Below are 10,085 nucleotides of genomic sequence, written 5' to 3'. Positions count from 1 at the left end.
AGCAGTGGGCGGGTCAGGAGAGGTCTGCCACGCCATGTGATCACCTCCGGGGAAGGCGGGAATCAAACTCATGCAGAAGTGGCTTTAGCTTCTTTGTGCTGTGCTTTAACCCGCTGCGCCGCCAGGGAGGGCCGGCAACTGACTTTTTATATTGATTTCATAACCTGCCAACTCGCAGAACTGATTTATTGTTTTTCAACTCATGTTTCACTGGAATCTTTAGAAACTTTTGTACATTTTATAATGTCATCTGCAAATGACATTACATTTATAACTTTCCCAACTTGAATTCATGCTTTATCTTTTATTCTGAGTAATTGTATGAGCTAGGACTCTTAATACTATGCTAAATTGTTTGCTGACAATGAACATTATTTTCTTATATGAGATCTTAGTGGGATATCTTCCAGTTTTTCAGCATTGAAAGTGTTGTTACCTGCAACTTTGTCAACATGAACTTTATTATGTTGAGGATTTTCTAGTATTTATTTATTACTAGTATTTTGAGGATTTTCATCATAAATAGTCAGTGAATATTATCACATACTTCTCCAACATCTATTGATATTATATAATTTTTGTATTTCTCTGTTTTTGATGTGGTAAATTATCTGCACTATCACATCATCCTAGTATCCCTGTTATAAATTCCACTTAGTAATGGTATATAATTTTTTTAAAGCATTGTTGGATTAATAAGCTAAGAATTTGTGTCTTTTTGCATCTGTGTTCATTGGGAAGATATATATATATATATATATTTGGTGTGTGTATGAGTGTTTTTACTTTGGGTTTGTTATGAGAGTAATACCTTATAAACTGTGTTTGGAAGTTTTCCTTATGTCTGATTTTTTTAGAAGATTCTGAGCATGGAAGATATTAACTTATATTAGAAGGCTTGGTAGAAATCATTTGTGAAACTTGTCCTGGAGGCCTGGTGACTTGAGGTCAAGAGGAGCCAGCTCTCACATTGGTGGCTAAATGATAAGAGTTACTCTGTTCTTAGTCACACTGAAAATAGATGCTCATGTCAACAATGATTGCCAGAATTATGGCAGCATAGCTCTCACAACCAGAATCTAGAGACCACACTGGGCCTCCCCACTGGCAATGGATGTTAGTGGTGGGACAGTCATATTTAGACACAGGTGGCTGAGGGTTTGCTCTTAGTCCAGCTATAGGTGCCAGGGACAGTCAAGCTTTAGTTACTGGTGGCTGGCATGAGATGTTTGGGTCTTTCCAGCCCATGTTACGGTAACTAGGGACTTAGTTTTCTCAATTGGCAACTGGAAGATGAGTTCCTATGTTTTATCACTAAATTCTGGAAGCTGTTAGGCTTTGTGCTCACATCTGCCAGTTTTCTGCTTGTCTCCTGATGTTGTTGGTTGGAATTTGAATTTCAGTGGTAAACTTAATGTAGTATATACAAATGTTGATTTTTAATGATGCATATCTGAAACTACATAATGCTATAATACAATGTTATTCCAATAAAATATAATAAAAATGAAGTGTAAATTGTATTGCTTGCTACACAAGATAGTTGGTTATAAAAGCAATGGTGAGAAATAAAAAAAAAAAAAAGTTTAAAAAAAGTTAAAAAAATAGTAATCCTATACCTTTTCTAGGCCCCAGTCTCTGTCTACATACAAATACACCCAGACAGCTATTGCTTAATCATCCATTTTTTACTTCCTCTTCTATAATTTCAATAATGCTTTTGCAAGATTATGACAGTCTTACATCTTAATCATAATTCTCTCAAATTTTAAGTGAATGATGAGTATCAGTTTGTTAACTGTCCTTAGCAATTAAATATTTGCTATTCATATGAAACTTAACAATGATAATATATTAGCATATTCTATGGCCAGATCTTTAAAATGATAACCAACAAAATCAACTTTGCGCTGCTTAAATTCTTTTCATTTTAATATAATCTATACTCCATATTCTTATATTGCCATGTGCAGCTATATACATTTAAATATACAATAAAAATATACATTTCCTATGACCCCATCCACTTTCTTTCCTCCTGATATCATTCATTGTCTCACTTTCAAATCTCCACTTGACATTTATTCTCCACTTGGATACTTTATGTCATTAAGTGATTTTTATATTCAAACAAACAAACAAACAACAAACCAGGCCCCACTCTTTCATGGAGCTTCATTTGGTTAAATGTACTGTATACATTCTTTACACTCTCTTAAAAATAACATTAATATGATCACATATTATAACCACAGATAGTCTCAGGTAGACAATGTATACACACAAATCTCTCATATTTTACTCTTCACAACATCTCAAAATTAATGATGTGATGCATAGATGAGGACATTGAGGTATAAAGAAATTTAAAAATGACTCTAGATCATACAGTACTATAATTCTGGAGCTGATATAAGTGTAGAACTTAACAAACTCTAAGTCTCCAGTTGATACTCTTAACAGCACTTTGTTGATGCTAATTTCCCTCAGCAAATTTCCACTATACTAAATGTATTGCAGATTTAATACTTAACTTCTGAGAAACTGTTTATGTCTCTCAAATATTCATGTATGTTTTAAAACCACTACCACAACCTCACTACCACTACCAATTAATCATTCTAAATGATTAATACAAAGTAGGGAGCTCAAGAAATAACTACTGAATAAACAGCTTTGCACACAATTGAGGTCATTCCCTGCATGATTTATATTCAAGATTAAGAACATGTTGGTTCCAAACTAAAATACAATATAATACAGTAAAAAAAAAAAAGTTCAAAAAATTAAAAACATTTAAATATAAAAGAAGTGAAATAAGGTTATTTGTTTATCACTGCTGTGTAACTCTTGAAGTTAGGTGATTATTGAAGCTATCTAATAATTTTAATGATCTATAAATCTAAACCATAGAATCTTCCAGAACCTGGTCTCAGAATTTTATTGGAATATTTGCCTTTGTTTATGATGTCCAGTTCCTGAAGTCTACTTTATTTAGCATAATTTGGTATGGTTTGAGATGTTGTATTTAAATAATAATAATAACAACAACAATAATAGCCCAAAACATTGATAAATATTTATTTGATATTAAAAATCTTTTGGCATCAGTTTAGGGGAGAAAGAAATCTCTTTTACAGCATAAAAAGACTTAGAACCAGTCTCTTCTGGCAAATAAAGCTTTTTGATTAGTGGAGTGTATACAATTATAAACTCAATTGTTAAATCAAAACACATCCCAGTCACCCTAGCATGTCGCTTTTAATGGGCAATACATTCCCTAAGAAGGCAAGTTCTCTGCTAATGATATTGAACCAAATCATCAAAATTCAAAGACAGGCCTATAAAATGTGAAATTCCATCAGCAAAGTGCACAGTGGGCTGCAATGTGTAGATTAATGGGCAGGCTGTCAACTATTTTAATGTATGCCACAATCGTTGAAACACATGTGATGATTAGTAAAGTATTTGGCCTGAGCAGTAAAAGATATAAAATAAATTAAAGTCATGACACCTTCTGAATTAATAAAGCATTTGGTTAGGCTGTATTGATAAATCACAAGCATGGATTAAAAAAAAAATCTCACAAATGGATACATTTTCCCTCAGGCATGCTGAGAAGTCACACTGGCCTCTTCCTATGGTGTCTTTCTAAATGAACATCTCTATTGGAACATAGAGAGTATTGGAACACTCACTCTTTGGAGAATCTAAGAGTATAAACACTCACTGGTTTAAACCTTTTCTATAAACCAACATGTATAATAGGTATCACTCATAAATTGAGTTGCAAAAAAGTGAGATATATCTTTAACTTATTTAAGTACCATTTTCACCTCAAAATCTTTTTTTTTCAATATTTTCTCTAAAACATGTCACTGGTAACATCTACGTTGAAAAATTTGCACTGCAACAGAAAGGATGAACTATATAAATCTACTCTCACTTTGGATGCAGATATACACTACAGGAGTTAGAGGAAATGACAAGTTGAAGGCTGACCTAGTTAGATTCATCACCGTGGTCAGAACAACTAAATCCAAAAGGTTAAAAAATGTGCCTTGTTCTTTCGTGAAATGTTATGATAGTTTGGTCACAATCTTCAATGTACAATAGATGTGAAATTTGTCCATCAAGGACATATGTAATATGGAAGAATGAGATAAAATCCTAAATATTAATGCTATCTTCTGGAGGTAAGCATTTCCAGAAAAAAAATACAGTTTATTTTATTGAGGAATTAAATGACATGTTTGGCTCACTTTTTAATATTTATTCTCCATTTAAAGAGCCACACAATCCAGAACTGTATGTTGAGACATACAGGAGGTACTTTTTTTATATGAACATATAAAAGCTAACTCAGACACATTGCCTTTAAGATCTTACAGTTTGAAATCTGAAATCTGCATAATGATAATTATACAAAATCAAAAACATGAACAGAGGGAGAGCAGGATGTTGTTAATTTGGGTGACATCTAGAGGGAATTAGTGGTGGTGTCTGAGAGTCAGGGAGACCCATCTTGGACAATAAAGATGGGGACTTTGATGATGAGACCATGTAAAGAACAAAATAGTCTTACTTGGAATGAAGGCTATTTTGTTTGGACAAGAGAAGACACTTGTAATGAAAAATATGATTGGAACTTATAGCATTTTTTTCAATTATTTGAAATTAGACTTAACCTCTTTCCAAAGGTGAAATCTGTAAGGGTATCAGTTTAATTTTATCAAACTATAACAGCTTTTGCAAAATAAGATAAACTATGTCTGAAGAAAATTAACTTTTTTATTTTTTTAAAGATTTGCGGCAGGTCAGGAGAGGTCTACCGCACCATGTGCGTCACCTCCGGGGTGGGGATCAAACTCATGCTGAAGTGACTTTAGCTTCTTAGTACTGTGCTTTAACCCACTGTGCGACCAGGGAAGGCCTATATATTTTATTTTGAAATTGAAAGAGGGGTGGTATGGGAAGCAGGCTGGATGGGATACCAGGATAGGCCATAATAGCTGTCCACCTGCCCTGAATCTAATTCAAGAGAGCTGTCAAAATCCAAAACCAGGGGCTACAGTATCTCATCATAGTGGTCTATAGACTATAGCTGAACAAAAGACAGTGCCTGAGGAGAGGACAGGTCATTGTCTGTCAGTTCTCACCCCCACACACTTGCAAGATACCTCAGGTTCTGGGAATAACAATCATGAGGTTTATTTTACAGAGGGGAAGTAAAGACTTTATTGTTACCACAAGTGGTGACTGCCTCACCCTGATGCTGTATAAACAGAGTACTGGTCACCTGTCAATACTGCTAAACCACACTAACCCAGACTAATAGTCACTACCAGAAGTGCTGGACCACACTGGCCAATAATTATGGTCACTTCTGGCTCCCCTAGTGGGGAAGGAGCGGCTGAAAGACACCAAAGGTTAAAAGCTCTTTGAGGAACCAGTCTTATAGCTTGTGGTGCTCCTTTCAGGCAATGTCAAGAGAAAAAAAAAAAACAAAAACAAAACATAGGCCAAGTCTCTGATAGAGGTCTTTAGCTTCTCTTTCCTGTCAGAGTTCCGTTGCTGGATACTTCTTTTCTCCCTTCTTCTTTCAGCTTCTGCTCCTTCGTCTTTCTTCAGAGGCGAGAACTGGTCTTATCTTTCTTTCTTCAGATGATGGAACAGTCTGTCCTGCAGCCTCCCTCTTTCAGAGTGCCAGATCCACAAGTCTGATTGGGCCATTTAGCACCAATCACCTCACAGCCTGTACCTGATTGGTCCATTCCACCATCCAAGAATTAAAAGGTCAGTTGCTGGATTCTGAGGAGCAATCACAGTAACTGACTTGTGGAGCAGCAGGGTGAGAGATAGCCCTGTTGCCTGCTCCTGCCAGTGAGGCTGCTTTTGAAGCAGCTCTCACCACTAAAGCAGCTAGAATCTGGAAACAAAATTGTTTTAGTTCACATATATTATATAGTTTATATGCTTTTAAATTTTGGATTATATAATGACTACCTTCCTTATAAGTAATCACTATGGAAAATGGCATATTTAAAAAGCATAAACTAGCTTGCCTTATTTTTGTACTGCCATTCATCAATTCCTCTTAAAAGATTTAACCTTTAACAATGTAACCAAAATTTACTGCAAGTAGCATTTTTAATGCTCAATCTATGAATGACTAATATTACATTTTACTTAAAACTGAGTATAAATTTTACTTCAAAATGAGTAATATATTCTTACTCTTTAAGAAATTATTAAGGTGAATATGAAATAAATTTCATTATCTTTTCAATATGTAGCAACTCCTAGGGATTCAGTGACTGACCACACATAGAGTGTACCTGCTGTTCTGGTGCTTTTTATGTAATGGGAACACTTCCAACGCATAGGATTGGACTGGCTTGAATGGCAAATTATGCAATCACCTTTCTTAATCACTTGCAGTGTAAATGTGCATTTCTTCTGCAGATTAACATTTATTTATGTTCTACAAATGCACATTTTAAAGCATTTATTTATGCATATGGAACTGGGGTACAGACTAGAGGTACAAGAGTGGTCAGAGAATCCACCAGAGGCAAAGGATGTAGCAGAACAGGCAAATGGATGAAGTACACTGCTGAGGGGAGCAGCAGGCAGGTCGGATCGAACTCACACTGAAGCAGGTGCAGCTAGCTTTCAGTGCTGCATCCTAACCACTTACCCCACCAGGGAGGGCCCCAAATGCACATTTTAAATAGAAATTTCAACAGCTTAGTTATTAATGACTTTTCTCAAAGAACTTTTTTTTTAAAGATTTATTTTATTTATTTATACAGAACTGGGGTACAGGCCAGAGATGTGGAGGGCGAGAGGATTCATTAGAGACAGAGTGGGGAGCAGAACAGGCAGATAGAGGAAGTACACTGCTGAGGGGAGCAGCGGGCGGGTCAGGAGAGGTCTGCCGCGCCTTGTGATCACCTCCGGGGCAGGTGGGGATCGAACTCATGCGGAAGTGGCTTCAGCTTCTTAGTGCAGTGCTTTAACCTGCTGCACCACCAGGGAGGGCCCTCAAAGAACTTTTTATAACAGAATGTGTATTTCTAAATATAGATGTGCAATAATTTGCTATATAATGAAAAAATTCCTAATTTTTATTCTTAAATGATGCTTGAAGAATAACATATTGACTTACATGCAAACATAAAGTGATCATTTGTCAAAGATTATCTTTACATTGCGAAGCAGAAACACTGAATTTTAGAGCTGGTCCAGGTTTTAGCACACATTCACAAACAAGCATGTGCATACATATTCAAATACTCCAAGGTTATAGGTGCATGTAAAATTGGAACTAGTCACAATTCCAATGGACACAATTAATTGTAATTTTCATGTAAGTCAAAATTTGCATTACTATTACAAATCATATCTACAAATCATAGTGTTGACCAAAGATAATGCCAAGGCAGTGAGAACTGGAGAGGACTAGGGTTCCAGGTACATCTTTTAAGTAAATTTTAAACATTTTTTTATGCAAACATAACTGTTAATTATATTTAGTTTATTTATGATTGTAAGAAATGTCATAAGGGACGTTATTCAATATCTGGCTTTTTCTTCTGTGGACATATGTTAGTATTATATGTATTGAGAACTTCTTGTTGAAAAATGTCAGATTGGTTGAGTTATTGAACAGCTGGTCAAACTGATTGATTGGTTCATTAATTCATATATTCATTGTTTTTTAGAACAATTAGAGCAACTGCCAAATTACCTTCAATAGTGTTATTCTAAAGTATGCTACTGTCATTAAGATAGAATAATAATGATTTCTTGAAAATAACAGAGAGACCTACAGTAGATTCTCATAGATAAGTACATAGAGAGATAATAGATAATAGATTGATAGATAGATGATAGATAGATTGATTGACAGGCAGAAAGGAAGGTGGAAGGCTGGGAGGTAGTATGTGACAGAAAAGTCTTTTAGAATTCAGGAGAAAGCAGAAAGGATTAAATATTCAATAAACCATGCTAGACTATTTGTTATTCACAAATCTATATGGTAAATTTAAACTAAATTTGCACCTTTCACAAAAATAAGCCCCATACAATTGAAATAACTAAATTTGAGGCATATGTGAATTTACGTACTTAAAAGAAGAACTTATTAGGAGCAAATCTTTAAAACCTGAAGACTGAGCAAGATTTCTTAAATAAGATGTCATTACATATGCTACATATGAATGAACTTGAGTTGAAATTATTTTTTTTCCAAGTTGATCTACTATTCCAGACTCTCATTACTTTCTACAAAGTGTCAACTGACTATAGAATTTGGGGAATCACAAATGATCCCTGACCTTCCTAGCAAATTATACTGACTGAGGTACAATGTTAATATATAAACATGAGTGATTTTGGAAACCAGTGTTACTCTTCTCTCTTTATCTATACATGTATGTATATATTTACACACACACTCATAGGTATGTTTGTATACAATTTAAAAATCTAGAGAATTAAGGATAGAGAAAATTTGAGCAATAGGGAGAAAAGCAGTGCCATGAACTCTGACATTTTATTAAGAGCTTTTCCAAGACAGAGTGACAATACATGTCTTAATAGCTTGTCTTTTGGGCTCCCTTTATCTTTTCAATTAAGATAACATTATTCAGCATTTTCAACTTACTAAATTTAACATTGAAAGGTAAGTATTTTTATAATGTTGATTTATGTGTTTGTGTAACTGGGTAGCCAATGTGTCTTACTAAACTTTATTACTATGAAAACATGCCAATAGGAAGGGAAGCTAATATTGTCTATATGCCAATATATAAAAATAAAGAGGTTGCATCATAAAGAATACCATATTTCCACTTGAACCTAAAAACTGCAAATATGTATGATAACTGGGCCCAGTATAGGCACATAACACTGGGTGATGTAGAAAGAATGGATTCCCCTAGGGAAAGCTCTCTACAGTCCAGTTCATGAACAGTTTCTATCACACATTAGAATTGTCTGCCTGGTCCTTGTAGACACAGTTTTATAATCTTGTTCTCTTGGAACAAAATAAACAACAATGGATAAGCATTAAGTGTATGTTATTAAAAACAGTATAGAGCTTAAAGTGATGATTAAAATCCTACTAGGAGCAGATCTGTGTAAAGGGAAATCAAGATTCTACCTCTTATCAGCTGTGTGATCCACAATGTTTTAATTACTCTTGCTCATTTATGTATAAAAAAGAAATGCAATTTCACTGTATTTGCTAAGGTCATAGGATTAAATTTGTCAATTTATGCATAGCAAATATAATAGTCACTAACTTACAGTAACATACAATGATTTTTACTCCTCTAACATTATATAAGATCATTATATCAGTTTTCTTTATTTGACGTTGAGTTTTGAATCTTTAGTCTATAGTTCTATTATTAATAAGTATTGTAAAAACCTTGATTCCATGTTTTCATACAAACTAAATATTTCTTTTATGTTCATTTATAATTCAGGTTTAGAAACCTGTGTATCATCTGCCTTTCCCATAGTATTTTGGTACCCTGAAGGATGCATATTTTTATTTTTGTACCTATTATGATCAGACCCGTGTTTGACATATTAGATATCTACCAAATGAAGGGATAAGAACCTGTAGAAGAGATCAAGCTATTCAAATGATTTAAAACCTGGGAAATAGCTTAACTCAATTTTATGACAACCGGAAGAGTCTCCTGATACTTCCAAATGCCTATAGTTTTCCTTGGATAAGTGTTAACAACCTTCAATGGAGGATGGAACTCCTTTGAGGAACAACATATTCATTAGAGCTCTTCAGACTCATGAAGTCATCATTAAATATTTGTGAATTGTATTTACTTGAAGTTATTTTTTTTCTAAAAATGAACTACTGTGTGACACATATTTATCTGCTATTTAAAAGAATGCCCCAGTAAAATTCTATCTAAACTGAAATGGCATAAACTAATAAATTAGTTAAAAAAAAAAAAACTTTCCTGAAAATAAACTGCACATTAGAAAAAAGTTTCAAGGGACATTTTATCTGACATTATTTTAAATATTTTGATTGCACTAAGAATATT

This window comes from Condylura cristata, unplaced genomic scaffold (genome assembly GCF_000260355.1).
Source record: "Condylura cristata isolate star-nosed mole 26May11 unplaced genomic scaffold, ConCri1.0 scaffold00002, whole genome shotgun sequence".
NCBI classification, from domain to species: Eukaryota; Metazoa; Chordata; class Mammalia; order Eulipotyphla; family Talpidae; genus Condylura; species Condylura cristata.
The sequence above is the reverse complement of the archived record's forward strand: the minus strand, read 5'-3'. Positions refer to the sequence as shown.